Here is an 18426-nt window from a genome sequence, read left to right as displayed (position 1 = left end):
TGTGTGTGTGCGTGTGTTATTCATATATATGTGTGTATATACATATTGACTAATATGTAGTGTATATATACTTGGTGTATATATGTATATTTACATATATGTACATATATAATACACATATATTCATATATATTCATCCCATGATATACATGTATATATGTATGTATAAAATCACACACCTATCATGAGATGTAGGTATTAAAATAATGCAAGAATATACATATATATGTATAAATGGATGAGTAAATACGCACGCGCACACACACACACCCCTTCACACATATGTGCATCCCCTTCCCCTTCCAGTTGTACAATTGCCTCCTGGTTGAGAGTTCTACTATTATTTTAATATCCACACCCCATGATGGGTCACTGGGGCATCACCCAGATGGGTGGGAGAGGTGAGCCTGAAATGTAAACTTTACCCCACCTCTTGACAAATTGTCTGTGCTCAGAGTCTCGTGTGGGATCTAATTTGCTAACTTGAGGGCCTTAGGCATTTTTGTAATGCAGCATATGGCCAAAAGAAATCAGAATCTTTTTTTTTTTTTCAGTTGAATAAGGCTAAGAAGAGGAACTCACCCAAACTGAACACAAGTACATGAGAGGAGGATAAAAAAATCCAAAGCTGTGCCTGCAACCTAGGCACAGAGAGGTGCAGACAAAGCCTTTGACGCGAGGCGCTCTGATGAGCACCGGGGCATTCTTTAATGTGCAGGCAAATGAAGAATGATGCAGGGCTGTGCCAGAGCCTCATCAAAGGCAGAGGTATGCCAAGCACTGAGCTTCAGCACAGAGACTAGCGAGCTTCCCTATATCTATCTGGAGCCCTCTCAGCATGGAAACATTGCAATGGGAGGAGAGGAAAGAATGTAATGATGGAGGAGTCCTATAATTGTACCTCAAAAGAGGCGACAGTTACAGACAGGGGCTGTGATCCCTAGAACAGATTGCCCAATAAAAGCAAAGAGAGATTTCAAGTTGTCGGATCCTGAAAATTAGAAAAGTACATGGCTTAGCTGATATCACTCTTTTTTCTCCCATTCACCTCTGGTGGCCTCAGAAAGCCCATAACCTCTAATGTAGTTTTCTTTCCCAAAATTTCTCCAGTTTCACCTCAACCTTCTTCCATACCACCCTTCCTTCCAGCTCCTGGCTTACCTAGTGTAGTACGAGTAGCGCTGGAATCATCCTCACCATATCGGGATCAGTCTTTCCATCATCTTCCTCAGAATTATCCCTTTTGTCTATTCCTTCTACCCCAAACCCTGGTACCATTGCCTGATAACTGAAGTTCTCATGCAACTCTTGAGTTTTGTCCATGACTAATGGGCATAGATGGAGAAGATTTCATATTTGGTGACCAAGTTTGCTGAGACTATCAGGTGCCTTTAGCATTTGTATGGGACTTTAATGAGTAAGGAGGGATGTGCTGTGTGGAGAAAGGAAGAAGGGCTTCCAGGCAGAGGAAGCAGCGTGCACAAAGGCACAGAGATACACAGAGGGCACCAGGGATGGAGACAGTGTGAGTAGCACTGAGGAGACAGAGCACAGTATGCATGGGGAGACAGTGGGTGATGTGTCTGTAAAGTTATGGCGTCATAAAGAAAAGTTATGACATCATAAAGAAAAGCCACCCCGGAAGCAAAGCAAGTTAGGGTTGTAAGAGACATTTCTGAGATTAAAGCAGCCAGATCTATGATGGGGTGGTTACGTGTGGTTAAAAAGAAAGAGAACGTGAGAATGACTCATGAGACTATTAAACTGACTTAAGTGAAATTTTAAAAAAGGAGGAAATACCAACTACGATGCATCCCCCACCCCGCCATGTTTCAATGCTACTCAAGGTCTATGGCTGGGATAGGCCACTTGTTTTTCTTCAGTTAATGCTGAGAATTTGTTTGTTTGCCAGGGGTAAGAATGTCCTGCTTGGTCAAAGAATACGCTAGGATTTTGGAAAAACAGAGGAAAGGTTTATCTTCCAACAGAATAGACCTAGATTCTGATATGCTATATGCTATTCCACCAGATCTGGAGAAAGTTACAGAAAAACCTTTTTTTTTTTTTTTTAGAATTATCATGGGATATTTGACATTAACCAAGTCCCCTAGTTATGCTGAATGTGTCCACTGGGCCTGACTTGGACTCCTTGCATGGGAAGCATTCATGAAGTTGGGCCAAGTTGTCCAGCTGCATTGGCAATGGCTGGCCAGGAAAGGCCAGGCTGGATCCCATTTCATTTGGGCATTTCGTGCCAGGGCTGTTGTCCTGTCTGCAGAGGGGCTGCTGGCAAGAAGCATCCCCAAACATTCAGTTGCAAGGTTATAAATTTCAGCGAGGCTTTTCAATATTCATGCAATTACCCCGGAAAGCACATTTGACATTTCATAAATACAGCAGAATATTTAGCATTTGTCTCTCCCTCTCTGCTACCTAAGCACACATGGGAAAATATTCCCCAGAGACCCTGCTGTCTGAAATGGCAACAGTTATTGAATCCATAAATTTGATGGCTCAAAGTCTTCTTTCTTCATCCCTTTTGTAATTTATAAATGGAAGTGTGACCATATAAATAAGGTGGTAGGGTGTCCTTCCTCATGGAGTATAACCAGCCATTCCTTGCAAAAGACCAGCCTCCCGCCAACTCTGCCTGCAGCTTTCGTCCTTTATGTTTGAGTCTCCAAAGTGAGCTCACAAACCAATAGACCCCACACAGACCTGTGGCCATGGCATGGGGTCCTGAGCATGGAGGCCTCAGACACCCAGGCAGCAGCAGACAGTGCCGATGACAGGCTTGTGTTCCTGCCTCAGGGCCACTGAACACTATTTCAATTTCCCAAGGACTTCTGGAGGCTCTGCAGATGGATTGAGCGAACTCTGGGGCCTTGCACACAGCCCTCCCCATCCTCCCACAAGCTACACAGGCTCAGGAATAAAAACTGCAGCTCTTCAGTAGCTCACTTGAGGGTGCATCAATGAGAGAAGCAAAACATCTTGCTTGACCCAAGCCTGGCCTTCATGAGCCAGCGCTGAAGACAGAACTTCTGTATAAGAACAGCCCATCTCACAGTGGCCCTGTGGTATCCCAAACACGGGCTGGATCTTCATAGACCCGGCACCTCTCCACAGACAGGAAAGTGGTGTGGCCATAACATGAAACAAGGACCTCCTCTGCCACCAATAGGCTTACGAAGATGACAAAATGCATATTTTTCTCTAAAAGAAGTAACAGGAGCCGTTTTCCGTACATGAGGCAATAAGGTTGACCTACCAGAGAGTTATTTTCAGAGCTAGATAGTGAATTATTTTGACTTTTTTCAATATTAGAGATGAATTCTTACTATGTAGAATGTGTGTTTATACACATGCCTGCATACATACATACATATATAATATGTGTATGTATGCATGTGTGGATATATGTGTGTCTAATAGTGTGGTGTATCTGAGAGTAAGTTGATATATGTTCATGAATGTGTATATTAAAGTTTATATGTATAATATATAAATGAGCATAAGTGTTAATGCCATCCACAGATGTGTATAAAATTATTCTGTGTATTGGTATTTATGACTATGTATGTGCTTGTATATATGTAAGAATTTATATGTGTATAGGAATGCATATATGCACGCATGCATTCGTATGAATAAATATGTGTATGTGAGTCTACGTAAGCATAGTTTAAATGTAGTTTATATTTAGTTTGAATTTCTCTATAGCAAAATATGTGTCAGGCACTGTATTTTACATATATTAGCTTATTCTCACATCTTTAAAAATCTATAATTACTTTCACTTTAACTGATGCAGAAAGTTACTGTCAGAGAATGGTTTGTTCAGGATCACACAGGTGGCAAAAGGCAAAGTGGAGATTAACTCTGTAGTCTGACACACTGTAGATAAACAGGGCTCCTAATATATATGTATATACACAAATACTCATGTATGTTGTATAGGTACGTGGGGGTAGGGGTGTGCAAGTGCACAGACGTATGGAAGGGTCTCCTGTACAGGGTCTCTGTGCACAGGATTCACCTGCATGCATATGTAGTCTAAGCCACCTCCTCTCATTGATCCATTTATTTTCCTGAAAGCCCTTTCTTCACCATCAGTCTCTTCACAGGATGATTGTCTGTCTGTGGCCCTTTGGCCCTTTTAAGTGCTGCTGCAACAGCAGAAGCAATAACCAGATATGGGACCAGCCACTTTGGCAAGGCCACCCAATTCATCTAGCACGTTCAAGAGACCTGCAGAGCCAGGGATTAGGAGGACCGGGGTGCGAGTGACTCCAGAGTAGGCCCATCAGCTTTCTCCAGTTCATGAAGAAAGTGGGTACCTTCAGGTGGAATGTCGTCATAAGGTCCCAAACGAGTTGCCAATCATAAAATGAGGACTGCCGTGTCTCCCACGCAAAGTAGCTGACGGAAGAAAGCCAGAGAAGATAAGTGTCTGGCGTATGGCTATACAGATGCAGTGCTCTAAAACTGTCCTCTCCTTGCTGTGGAGACACAGTACACTGCAGCAGTGCTGGCCAACAGGCAGGTGTATATTTTATCATTCATCTTCTTTCTTTGAAACTGTTACATTTTGCACACGTGAGTTCACTTCCAGCCTGCATCTCCCTCTTTGGGAACTGCCCAAGTGCAGCAGCAGAGGCCCTGCAGCCATGTGGACACCATGTGATCTGCCTCCACACTCAGAGACAAATGATTGGAGAAAGGGGAGGCTTCCACAGTGACACTGGTGAGATTCGGGCTCCAGGAACCTAGACTGAGGTGGAGGGGCTCTTGTAGGCCTCTGGAGCCCATTGGAACTGACAGCCCAGCTAGAGAAGGACTGAGACACCCCTGGCACGCTGGGGTGGGGGAAGTTGTTTGTAAAGGAAAACAAAAAAATTAGCTGGAAGAAACAATCAAGATACCATGTGGCCCCTAGAAGACAAGCAATGACCTTGCTTCTTAAATTTTCATTTCCATGTTCATTCCCTGCCAGACCTGGCTATTACTCCTCACCTCAGTTTCCTTCAGGCAACTGCTATGTCCTTCCAAAAACACCTCCCTTTTGCTTATAATATTCTGGATGCGTTTCTATTCCTGTATTTTGCTTATAATATTCTGGGTGCTTTTCTGTTCAGTGATGCCTGAATTTTAAATGCTCATCTGTGTCTGAGGCACTGAGTGTTCTAGAACATTCCTGCCACCCCTTTCACTGTTCTGACATTCCTGTGATCTATCCCCATGTAGTTTATAGTCTTAGTGAAAAAGAGGCTGGAAAAAACTTCAAAAGGTTGGGATATCCTAATATCACCAAGTAAGAAATGTGGCCCTGAAAATTTGTGATACACTGAAAGCCCCCAAATTCAAAATATCCTCCTAATCAACCATCCTTGTTTCTCCTGAAGATGTAGTATCTGCACATAGTATTCTAAAAAGACATTATACATGCAAATATCATGAGTGACATTTGACATACACATGTAGCCAAGGGTGACAGCTGGCATCTCTCTGTTCTTTATTATTCAAATAAAATTGGTTCAAAAGTATATGCTTTTCTGTTCTGAAGTTTAATATTTGCCCATGTCTTTGTGATTTCCCAGGGACTTCCTTGTTTATGTCACCCAGTTTCTGCTGTCTGCTTATATTGATGATCCTCTCCTTTCGTGATTGTCTTAATCTCTGACCTGGAACCCAGGCCCCGCCCCTTAATTTCTGGAAAACACCATTCATGCAGGCATTTTGGATTCGCAGTTGCTTTTCCTGAAGAAGCTCGACGGTGTTGCTCAGCAAACAACCTAAGACTGCACCACACACACCTAGTTCTCTTCTCAGCAGCCTTGGAATGCCCTTTCCCCTGCACCACCAGCTGCACCAAACCCTCTCAGCAAGACAATACTTCCTGCTGCTCCCTTCCCCCACTGTCTCACCTGCTTCTCCTCCGCCCTGCGTCAATCTCCTTCTCTCCCACCCACGCTTCCCCCTTAATTCCTCTAAGCGTGAACATTTCGCTTTCCTTGATAAACCCCCAACCCACTCAGACAATCCCCACAGGGCCTCCAATCATATCCGTAAAGGCCCATTAAGGCTTGTTTTTAAACAAGCACAATTCTCTCCCTGAGTGGAATTCTGTTTCCAACATCCAAAATAACATTATTTCCCATCCCCTTACACAGGCAGCTGAAGGAAACAAGGCCCTCTTGAAGAGCTCGGGACCTCCTTCTGTCCCCAGTCTCTTTTTCAGCTCTGTCCCGAGACCTGTCTCCTGACAGCCTGCCTGCCTTCCTTCCCAGCTTCTCTCCATGTTGGCCTACAATGGCCTGGCTCCTTCTTGCAGGCCCTTCCTTCTTCCTGGAAGACCTGACCTTTTCAGCTGTGAAATTCCCCTTCATCCTTCTGAACTCAACTCAAATACCGCCTTCTCTGAGATGCCTTCCTCAATTCCCTGAACCCAGGAGGAATTAGACACTGCTGTCCCCGGGCTTTCTCAGACCTCTGGTTTCATGGCAGGAACAATTGCCCCTGTGGACAACAACATGCTCATACCAGCACCTTCCCCTTCCCAATCAGGAAACTTTTCGGTAGAGGCCAGGTCTTTTCCATCCCTCTATCTTTGTCATGGGAGACGACAAGTAATTACTGCTCTAATAGTGTCACACAAACAGATGTACAAATGAAGAACAGGTGACATTTATTTAATCACTCCCACCACCATATGTCAAGCAGTATTCTAGGCATCTGATAATGTATTAACTTTTCTGAGTACCTATGTGTACTTCCTCACCACAACACTACAAGGCAGGAGAGAGCATTAGGTGTTTTATATACCTGTTTCCTGGGACTCATCGATGTCAAGGAGTTTATATAGGACCATCCAGGTAGAAAGGGTTGGAGTTGAAACCCGAACCCAACCTAGAATGCTAACAATTATAGCAGACTCTGAAAGAAATGATATTTTTTAAGGTCAAGGGGAAGAAAATGAAGGGTTTCTTCATGAAGAGTGGTGTTAGGTTCATGCAAAAGACATTTACTAGGGAACCATATTGATACGGTGCGAGAATCAAAAGCCACAAAGACACCTGTACCTTACTATAGCTGTGACTATAGCTGAGACTTATTATGGCTGTGACTGTTAGGTGCTCTGGAGCCAAATAACTTCAGTGGGAATTCCTGACCTGTCTTTCAACTGAGGTAGGAAGTACCTATCATAAATACTCGGGACTCCATAAAGTACAACCATTTTTAATCTCACTGCTGTGTAACATAATGGGAGGAACACACACACACACAAAATAATTACAGTCAGTCCTGGTAAATGCTACAGCTCTGTAGACTAATCTGAGGCCAGTGGTTGTTACAGGAACTTGGAGTATGCCTTGGCCATCCAGACAGGTCAGTACCCAGAGTACTTTGGCTGTAGCCACAGAACAGAAAGATAAGCTCAGAATCATGATTGTAGGCCCCTGGCCCTGCTTAACTGGTCAGGTTGGGAGGAAGCTGACCCTTTCTCTAACACTTTAATGGCATTTGAATTGTGTTCTCTTTGCCAAAAGAAGTGTTAGTCTCTTTGCTAAAATCACACTCTAAAGTGCTCATAAAAAAGATTCCAGTTCCATAAGCCAATATTGACATAAGGACAATGAGAAGCATATGCAAAGAGAGTTTATTTGAACCCATGGGAACAAATGCTTCCTCTCTCACTCATTAGAAGCATCAGCAGTAGCCAATGTGGAGTTGCTTTCATGTATGTACAAGGAGAATAGGAGCATGCAGATGAGAGCACACATGAAGATAAGGGAAAGGAGAGTACTCTGGATAAAACTGATCATGTTTTTGAGCTTTTTCTAAATAGTACTGATAATACGTGATTGTATTAGTTAGCTATTGCTGCATAGCAAAGCACAGCAAAATTAATGACCTAAATAACACCCGTATAGAATTTCTCAGGCAACAAGAAGATGGCTGGGTGGTCAGCTGAACCTAGCTCATGCATCTGTGGTCAGCTGGCCAGTTGTCTGGGGCTTGCTCATCTACAGTGACCTCAGCTGGAATGACTGTTCTGCTCTGGGTTTCTTTTCATTTTCCAGCAGGTTGATCCAGGCTTGTTCTCATGGCCATGGTAAGAATTCAAGCGAAAAGGTGGAAACATGCAAGGCCTTTTCAGGTTTGGAACTAACACATTTTTACCTCTATCACTTTCTTTTTCCTAAAACAAGCCACCAGGCCAGTCTAGATTTCTGAGGTAGGGAAGTAAATGTCATCTCCTGATGGGAGAAGCAGAGGTCACTTGGCAATCAATTTTCTACCCTGCTCAACACTAACATGGTGACAAATTAACTGATACTTGTTGAACATTGAAGACCTACTATTACCTAGTTATTATTATCCCCACTTTTATGAGGAAGTTAAAATTTAGGAAGGTAACTTGGCCAGAACCAGAAAGTGGGAAAGTAAAAGAGCTAAGGTTTGAGCAAGCCTGTGCCTTTTCTGTTTCCCCAAATAGGCCTGACAGCTTTCTGTGCTCTTTAATATTGATGTAAAGAAGCAGGCATGCTTGACTTTGGGTGTTCACAGGGATGTGTGACAGGAGAGAGGATTAGCCAAGACACTGGGGAATAGGCGGTGTCCAGGCAAACAGGCTGGCACAATAGAAAGAAAAATGGCTTTGGAGTTAGACACTCCTGGGTCCAAACAGCTATAAATCTCTTTCCTCATCTGCAAGATAGTGATAGCAGCCCCTTTTTCACAAGATTGTGTGAAGAATAAATATATTTTGAGCTACCTGGTTTCAGATGCAGGACCTATCACTGGCTGGATGTTTGACTTCAAGTAGGTCATTCTGCTTCCTGGGCCTTGGTTTACTCATCTGTAGAATGGGCCTATCAAGGGTCCTTGTCTTATAGATTTATTGTGAGGATTAAATGAATTCACTTCTGCAGAACATTTAGAATGCCTGGCATGTAGTGATATATAATAATCAACATGCAAATATGCCTGTGCACTTATAGTGCCTTAGAGACAAAGGCAGTCATACAAGGCCAGGGTGCTGAGCTCCATCAAGGACCTGGCAAAGGATCTGCTATGGAGTGAGCACTTCACAAGTTGCCCCTCCACATGTAGGGGCTGAGGGGCCTGACAGAATCAGATCTAGAGACAAACTCTGACTTCATGCCCTATTTGAGGAGTCAGTGCTTCTGTCCAACTCAGAGGGAAGCAATGGAAATGGGTTTCAAAGCCATTTTATGTGGAAATTCTCAGAGAGAACTTGCTCTACCAGAGATAGAATTGCCATGCTTTTTGAAGGCACACAGCCCAGGGGCTGTCAGGTGCAGTGCAGTTGAAAGGTAGGGAGATAAAAGTATTATCAGAGAGAAAAACTAGTCATTTTACAGTCATACATACATACGCAAATATGCACACATACATACACACACATACACATATACATACACACGCTCACATTTCTATCTGGACAGTTGATGGTATTTGAGTGGAAAATATACCAAAAGAAATAAATAGACTGAAGTGTGTCCAACCCTCAAAATTCATAAGTCAAAATCCTCATCCCCAATGTCTCAGAATGTGACCATATTTGGAGAGAAGGATTTTAAAGAGGTAATTAATGGGAAAGTAAAATGAGGTCATATAGATGGGCCCTAATCTAATATGACTGTTGTCCGTAGAGGAAGAGGAGATGAGGACACAGACAGGCACAGAGGGAAGATCATGTGAGCACACAGGGAGAAGGTGGCCATCTGCAAGCCTCAGGAGGAGCCAACCCTGCTGACACCCTGATCTCAGCCCTGCCGCCTCCAGGGATACAAGAGAATGATATTCTGCTGCTTCAGCCACTGTCTGTGGAACTCGGTTATGGCCGACTAATACAGTCAATAATTGGCCATTGACTTTATATAAAATTTCAATAAAAGAATGTGGGACTCCCAGACCTAGTTTGCTTCCCCCAGGCCAGGAGAGCTGCTAATTATTATTTTTAATTGTCACATAATAATTGTCCATATGTATGGGCATGTGTGATATTTTGTTACATGCATAGAACATGTCATGATCAAGTCAGGGTATTTAGAGTATCCATCTCCTCAAGCGTTTATCATTTCTGTGGAGCTGTGTTCTCTTCATGAAAAGTATGGAGGAGCTGGTCTCCAGAACCAGAGACCAGGGTAAAGGAGGAGCTGGAGACACACTCCCGTCCTTCTCCCCACACAAAGTCCTTCTGACACGACCATGCCGCTCTGGTTGAACGCTTATTTCTGGGACCCTCCCCAGTCTGTGTTCATGGCCAGCTTTGACCTCAGCCCATGCCCTGGATTTTTCCACCGTGGCATCCTGCTCCTCCCACACCTGCCTTCCCTCTCTCCTCCCAGGGGACACATGCATATCTGACCGAGAGACTCCTGTGTGCCACCCCCTGCTGTCTCTGCATCTCCCTACTTTTGGGTCTGAAGAAGTGTGAGGGCAGAGTACCATGTGCACGCCCATAATGCCTGCCGAGTCTGCAGGGTCCCTTAGCTTGTAACTTACTTCACATGAATGTGAACAAGTTGACATTTTTAAGGTTAATGACCCAGTTGCTTATAAGACAGGCAGGGTTTGAAATCAAACAGCTCATATGAACCGGAAGCCTGTGAAACAACCTTTATTATGCGGCTAGGCAGTATCCGAGAAAACTAACTCATCCTTTGGCACCAATACAACCATCCAAGACTCGTGTTCTCCAGCTAATTTACACTTTAGAAAAAATTTCCCCTAGTCTTCTCACTTCAGCAAGTGTCTCACGGTTTTTTTAATTTAATTATGTACATCAAGACTCAACTTGTTGCAGTTGCTGAAAGTAAGCTGAGCCCGCTTATCTACAGGGCAATAGAAATAAATTGTTCTAAAGAGAATGGGCTGCAGTGAACAATATTCAGAAATTATGCTGATTTATAACACAGATAAAAATTGTCCTTTTTTCACCAGTCACAATTAAAATTGGGAGGTTTTCAATTATACAAGTAGCATATCATCTGTTTTCTCATTTCTTCTTAATTTTAAGAGGCTGTGAGTTTTCCATCTTTTTGCACATCTCCTCACTCTTGACAATTCACTTTCCTGTCTGTAAGATGGGTCTTGAGTTAATGCAGCCACCCCAAAAATGAAAATAAAAAACCCAAACTGAGTTCTGTCAAATACCAACTCTGTATAGGACTGGGCCTCGCAGGCCACCTGCTCTTTCTTAATGAATTTTACCTCCCTATTTGATGGTCTATTTTTATCCTTTTAGAAATTGTTTCATTATTTAAAGATAGCAGTGATGCATAGTAGTTCTACCACATTCTAAAATTCAGAGTTATAAAAATATTATTGAATCTACTCCCCATCTCCTAATCCCACCTGAGTTAAACAGCATTTGCAGGGTCTATCCTTGCCTTTCTCTCTAATCGTATGAAGACAGATGATAGATAGATTGATGGATAGATAGATAATAGATATGCATATAAAAGACTTTTCATTTTTAATTGTTTTACAGAAGTGTGATGATGCTATTCACATGACTGAGCCCTTTGATTTTTGTACTCAGTGACCACTAAATCCCCCTGACCCTCAAACATGCACCACATTTTTCCCTTTTAACTGTAGCATAAAATCTGATAGTAAGAATGTTCTGTGGCTTAATCAACCATTCCCCTCTGGTAGCTATTTAGGTTGTTTTTATCTCTGTGTTTTCTCTTTTGAATACTGCAAACATTACTGTGATAAACGTTGTACTCATATTTGTAATATCACCTTCCAAAAGGTCAACATAGATACTTTCAGCTGCACTCTGTACACTGATATTATTTTCCTTAAAAGTTAAAGCAATTTACAATTAATCAGCAATGTGTTCTTCATATCTTATTTCACTTACCTATTATCTATCTAAACAACATATCAAGAGTGGGAGTCCTTGACATATTCAGGAAAGTGACCTTCCGTGCTACATGCAGTTTGGATTTTCAGCTACCTACGAATGCCTCTAAATTTTCTTTTCACTTAAGCTAATTTCACTTTTTTTCTTTCACTTGCAAGAGACTTGATTAATACATCATATATTTTGCCATATATGGTATTTTTGCTATAAGTTTTCTTCTCTAAAATATGCATTCATCCAAAAATTCTACAATTATTCTTCTAAATTTTCATTTAGATTTTTCATTTGTCAGGAAGTTATCTTTCCCTACATTGGCTTTAGATATAAGCGTGCTAAAAGGTTAAGATTTTCTTGACAGCAGGCAGGCATTAGGAATGTTTACACATCTGTATCATCCTCAATGCCCTCTGCTCAGTATTTCACAAAAGAAGGGCTCAGAAGACATCTGTTTAAGAAAAGAAAGGAGAAAAGATTGAAAGAAGAAAGGAAGAAAAAAGAAGGAAAGAAGAAAAGAATGAAGGAAAAGGGGAAGGAAGGAAGGAAGGAAGAAAGGAAGGAAGGAAGGAAGGAAGGAAGGAAGGAAGGAAGGAAGGAAGGAAGGAAGGAAGGAAGGAAGGAAAGAAGGAGAGAAATTTTCCCTAGAAAAGAAGGAAAAAAGATGAAAATGTGTTTCTAATCTTTTAGGGAAAAAAAATTTTCTATATTACCCAAGATGGTGATGTTAGTCGCTGGGTCTTTCATAACTTTTGTATTTGTTAAGATTTAAGATTTTCTCCTTTTTTCCTTGCTTTCTTCCATATTTTTTTTCCTTTCTTTTCTTCAACGGGTATTCCTGAGTGGCCTCTACTGATGATGACTATTCTTCTACATTCTCACTTCCCTTTTCAGAAGTTCTGGCATGCTGGTCACACATATTTGAGTTTAAAATCCTTGATCATTCACCTACAAGCTGGTTTTCCTTGGAAAAGTAGTCTGGCATCCCTGGGCTCGTTCCACCCACCTATAAAATGTGGCTAATTGGCACCAGCCTTAGAGATCAGCCATGGGACTTCATTGGGATTACAGGGCAAAGGGCCTGATGTCGGAGGTGCAACATAGATGGCCCTAGGCTGACTTTGTTCAATTAGTCCTGTGCCCAGATTGCCTTTGACTGCCCCATTCTAACACATTTAGAAAAAGAGGAAACACTGGACCCTGGGGATGTTCTCACACATCTCACCCCCTTTTCCCCTCTCTTCTCACACCTCATGTGTGTTGGATCCCACAGCATGCCAGGGACCAAGCTTCTTTCCTCTGTGTCACAGATTGCCACATAGGATTTGCCATCCATTCACGTTTTCTGGGTCATAGAACTCCTTGAGAAATTGATGAATGCTTTAGATCCTTTCCTCAGGAAAAAAATAAATACATATAACAGCCTCCATTACTATGTGCATGTAATTTCGGTGTCACAGACACCCCATAGAGGATCCATCCTTAGACCTCAGTTAAGGGCCTGGATCTGTAAAGTGGTGGCTTCAAACAAATCTAGTCCCTGCATCCTCCAGAGATCATAGTTGACATAAGAATGTATGTGTCTATGGCAGGCAGCCATGTGTGCATCAATCAGCAGTCTCCTCATCAGCACCCTACAGTGGAATTGTAGGGCCTCCCCCAACAACGTGAGTGGTAATGCCCATGGTGGGCTTGGCAGAGGTGACTGCCCGTTCTTCATCAGCCAGGCCTGGACAGAGGTGGAGGGTGGAGGGAGGGTGCCCAGAGAGTTTCACATGCTTTTTATCTCTTGTGCTTACTTGGCAGTTTGTCAGTTAGTAAGGGAAAATGAAAAGTGGTTATCTTATGTAAGTGACTATATTATTTAACCCCCATAACAGCCCTGAAGGAGCTTGTTATCATTCTTCCAGATTAGGGATGGAGGAGTCTGGGAGAGGATGTGACTTGGCTGAGGCAATATCAATAGCAAGAGGTGGAAGGGACCATATCCGTGCCCAAAGCCCATGCTTTAATACTCCAGTGTGGTTATTCAAATCCAGACTGCTGCATGTTCTAGGACTCAACAATATAATAAAATTAAGAAGCTAACCAAAGAGAAGAAAGGAGCCACCCACCCTCAGGAGCAGTTTTCTAAATATCTAGAGACATATCCAGAGGACCCAATGTTAAGGCAACACAAAAGGGGCCTCACCGACCATGAAGACTCTAGAGGCAAGGATCTAAATCCTAAACCCTAAATCACACTGAGTGTGACCTTGGGGAAAAGTCTCAACGAATCTCATCACAGACACAACGGTGCCCATCCAAGTTCAATCAGACAAGTATTGGTGTGTGACTTCCCTCCCAGAGCCAGACCTGTGCTGGTGCTAGGGATAGAAGGATAAATAACAGATGATTCTGGTCTCCAAAGGGCTCACAGACTCACAAGAGGAAGATAAGTGCAATGCAAAGTAAGAAGGTGTCTGCAACGTGCTGCAGGGGGTAAAGAGAGCAAGTAATTGTGCTAAAGAGTGATAAAAATCTCCTACAAGATGTTAATATGACAGCTGGGTATTTTCAAAAATGTAGCAGTTTGTCATGCAGAAAAGAAAAAGGGAGACATTCCAGGCAAAGGAAAGATCATGAAAGTGAATAGCTTATGCATTAGTAACAACACGTCTAAAATGTCAGTGGCTTATCACAACAAAGATTTTCATCAGTTGCAGATCCACATATTCAAGGAGAGTCTGGGATGGGGTTGGGAGCCTGGATGCTGCTCCACACAGTCATTAAGGGACCTAGGCTGAATGGATGACCTCTGAGGTCAGAGGCCAGGAAGAGTCTGGACAAGGAGAAATAGCTGTTAATAAATCAGCCCAGAAGTGACAAACTTTATTCTCACTTTTCTTCATTGGCTAGAGCTAGTCATTGAACCCCACCTAACTGCAAGGGCACTGGGAAATATTTTCTTCCTAGAGAGCAGAGCCACAACTAAGTGGGATTGGTCGGATCATGGTTATATATTGTGTGCATACCAGGACAGTGCGTGCTGAATACATGTTTTGGAATCTTTTTTTGTCCATGCTTTCTGCAAACCAATTTACCCTGATAATTAGGGAAGGGTTATATATGCTTGTATAAGAAATGAGCAGCCGAGCTTGGTGGGTGGCTCATACCTGTAATCCCAACACTTTGGGAGGCTGAGGCGGGTGGATCACCTGAGGTCAGGAGTTTGAGAGCAGCCTGGCCTACATGGTGAAACCCCGTCTCTACTAAAAACACAAAAATTAGCCAGGTATGGTGGCACATGCCTGTAGTCCCAGCTACTCAGGAGGATGAGGCAGATCACTTGAACCTGGGAGGTGTAAGTTACAGTAAGCTATCATGCCACTGCACTCCAGCCTGGACGACAGAGTGAGATTCTGTCAAAAAAAAAAAAAGAAAGAAAGAAGGAAGGAAGGAAGGAAGGAAGGAAGGAAGGAAGGAAGGAAGGAAGGAAGGGAGGGAGGGAGGGAGGGAGGGAGGGAGGGAGGGAAAGGAAGGAAGGAAGAAGAAAGAAAGAAAGAAAGAAAGAAAGAAAGAAAGAAAGAAAGAAAGAAAGAAAGAAAGAAAGAAAGAAAGAAAGAAAGAAAGAAAGAAAGAAAGAAAGAAAGAAAGAAAGAAAGAAAGAAAGAAAGAAGAAGAAGGAAGGAAGGAAGGAAGGAAGGAAGGAAGGAAGGAAGGAAGGAAGGAAGGAAGGAGAAAGAAAGAAAAAGAAAGAAAGAAAGAAAGAAAGAAAGAAAGAAAGAAAGAAAGAAAGAAAGAAAGAAAGAAGGAAGGAAGGAAGGAAGGAAGGAAGGAAGGAAGGAAGGAAGGAAGGAAGGAAGGAAGGAAGGAAGGAAGGAAGGAAGGAAGGAAGGAGCAAAAACTAAATATTCTCTTTCATGTTCATAGACCCTCCAAAATCAAGAAAATATTTCAAGGAAATGCCACATGGAGAGGACATGCAGGACAAGTGATGAGAATAATTCTACTCTGAAAAACCCCCGAAGACAAGCTTGCTAACAGCTTGGAAACCTGGTTTCCAAACAGCACCTCTGACTGACTGTCTGGAAATCATCCTACCCTCTCTGAATCTTGCAACAGGCATCTCCAACTGACATCTTTCACTGCATCATGAGGGAGTAGCTCCTCTGAGTCACTTCCCAGCTGGGACTGGGTCTGCTTAACCCAGCCACTCTGCCTCTCCCACCCCACCAGTATCACCATTACCCACTGTATTTCTGCTTTTTGTTTTGTTTTGTTTTGTTTTCCTGGTTTCTGTGGAACAGCCTGTTCCCTCATAGACTCGAATTCTCTCGCCATTGTGACACTGGGCTAGGCAAAGCTCTCTCCTGCCTGCGGCACCTTGGTATTCTGAGCCTCACACTTGAGGGCATTTTTATTCTTTTCTGTGCATTTTGTCCTTTTGCTGGAACTTATCTTCCCTGCTCCTCAAGTCAAGAGTGGTACCATAAGAAAACCATGCCTTGTTTCTGCCAGCCCCAGCTCTAAGCCACTCCCATCTGAACCGCTGCAAGAACCTCCCAACCACCCTCTCTACACCTAGGCATGCACTTTCTAATCTATTTTCTATACCAAAATACAACCAAAGCCACAGAGCACAGTGGTTAAAGGTGCTGCCTTCAGAATCACCCCAAGTTCTAGCTATTTCGCTTCTTTGAGCCTTCCTCTCTGCAAAGTAGGGATGACCATTAGATTTACCTCGTTCAATGGTTGTGATTGCTAAATGCAATAACGTGTAGGGTACTCAGCAAAGTTGCTACCACAGTGCAAATGCTCCATATATTTTACCTATCGTTATCATCATCTCCAACATCATTACCATTGCAGATCCCGTATGCTTAGAATTGGCCCAGCTTCTCCTGGCAACTAGACAGACAACAGCATGAACCACTATGGCTTCTTACACCACACTTTGAAAAAGGAAATATTATCGCTCCAAGATCCTGCCCACAAGACCCACACTGACATGTCAGTGAGACCGTGACCATCATTGTGGGCACCATCATAGCTGCATAATAACAGTTGGCCATTGGATTGCACAATACGGCACACAGAGCCACCTCTAGGAAGTCTGAAACTCCATGTCTATGATTGAAGGTGAATTTGAGATGTGGGAAGAGCAAGCGGGTAACAATGATAGATCTAGGTGCTCAGAAATAGGGCAAACAAAACAATTGCACGAACCCACAAACCTACACAGTGTCTGTAATGTGTAGTCCACTCCTGTGGCACTACATTTTATCTCAGAGATACAACTAATCTGTCTCGCCATCTGCAAAGCTTCCTGAATCCTTCTCTCCAGGATGAATAAATTTCTCCACAAAACAAGGCCCAGGGGAAAGTTTTGAATCCATATAATAATATATCACTGCATTTGCCACAAACTCTTGATTCAACAGAACTGATTTTGTGCGCTTAGTCCTTGCCCTGGGGATAGAACGTGAGCAAGAGAGACATGGGGCCTGCTCTCATGGTCTTATCCTTTAGCAAGAGAGATAATAAACAGGTAAAGACATAAATAAGTAATAGACCTTCGGAGGATGGTAAGATCTACAGATAAAAATATAACAGGGTAATGAGCTAGAGAAGGTTAGAGAAAGAGAAGATTGCTGGGAAGATGGAAGGGGCTGCATGTGGCTACTGGGAAGATGAAAACATTTGTAATCCAGGTCTGTTGTGCATGGGACAAGGACACACAAACAGGGTAGTATGGAGAAAGGACAAAGTGATATGTGCTGTCACCAAGAAGAAGCTCCAGAAATGAAGTGTTATGTTAGAATCTACTGGGTGTCATCAAGGGTGACCTAGGTACAGAGCCTCTGGACTCGGGGAAAAAAGAGCCAGACAATTAGCCAAATTGGAGGCACCTCCTCCCAGGAGAGGGCCCTTTTGAGCAAGCTGCCAGTGGCTGTTCCCTACATTCAGAGATGCTGCTGCCTGAGCTGCCAGGTTTCACATGCACAGGGCTGGCCAGGAATCAAGAGGCCCTTCTTCTCGCGTTAAAGCGTAGCAGTCTGTTCTGTTCTCCTGTCATGTCATAAATAAAGGAGCCTTGATCTCATAAAATGGGCATCTCTGGCTTTGTTGTGAATGAAGTGCCTGCGGACAGATGATTGTAGCTGCACAGGATAACTAAACATAGAGGAATGCGGCCACCTCAGTGTACTAGGGAGTGTTCTAGAGAGGAGTAGCCAGCAGCCTCCAGGGTGCTCCAGAAACCTACATGAAAACAACCAGGCCAGAACATCTGGTGAGGTCAGAGCTGAGTCCACGCACCTCAGAGCTTTTGTTCTTCCTGACTAATTGTGCTCCTGCTGGTGTCACAGATCAGAGAGGAGGTGCCAGGGCCATGGGGTACAGGAAGTACAGGTTAACAAGAGCACATTTGCGCACAAGCACAAGAAAAGCAATTAGGAAAGGCCAGCAGGCGATCCGCCTGGCCTTCAGCCTCTTCTCTCGATGCCTTCCCAAGGTCTGGGAAAGGTTTGCCTGTTTCCTGTGGA

At 43.2% G+C, this 18426-nt stretch overlaps 2 long non-coding RNA genes across 2 annotated transcripts; one reads left to right on the top strand and one right to left on the bottom strand.

Moving 5' to 3' along the window:
- Nucleotides 1-684: 684 nt before the first annotated feature.
- Nucleotides 685-1532, bottom strand: LOC119627851 (uncharacterized). Its single transcript, XR_005244071.1, has 2 exons — nucleotides 1162-1532; nucleotides 685-991 (listed from the first exon to the last, which is right to left on the bottom strand). It is a non-coding gene; the product is annotated as an uncharacterized lncRNA (long non-coding RNA).
- A 93-nt stretch (nucleotides 1533-1625) lies between these two features.
- LOC119627850 (uncharacterized) lies at nucleotides 1626-17984 on the top strand. Its single transcript, XR_005244070.2, has 3 exons — nucleotides 1626-1914; nucleotides 13360-13566; nucleotides 15812-17984. It is a non-coding gene; the product is annotated as an uncharacterized lncRNA (long non-coding RNA).
- Nucleotides 17985-18426: the final 442 nt, after the last annotated feature.

This window comes from Chlorocebus sabaeus, chromosome 9, assembly GCF_047675955.1.
Source record: "Chlorocebus sabaeus isolate Y175 chromosome 9, mChlSab1.0.hap1, whole genome shotgun sequence".
NCBI classification, from domain to species: domain Eukaryota; kingdom Metazoa; phylum Chordata; class Mammalia; order Primates; family Cercopithecidae; genus Chlorocebus; species Chlorocebus sabaeus.
The sequence above is the reverse complement of the archived record's forward strand: the minus strand, read 5'-3'. Positions and strand labels throughout refer to the sequence as shown.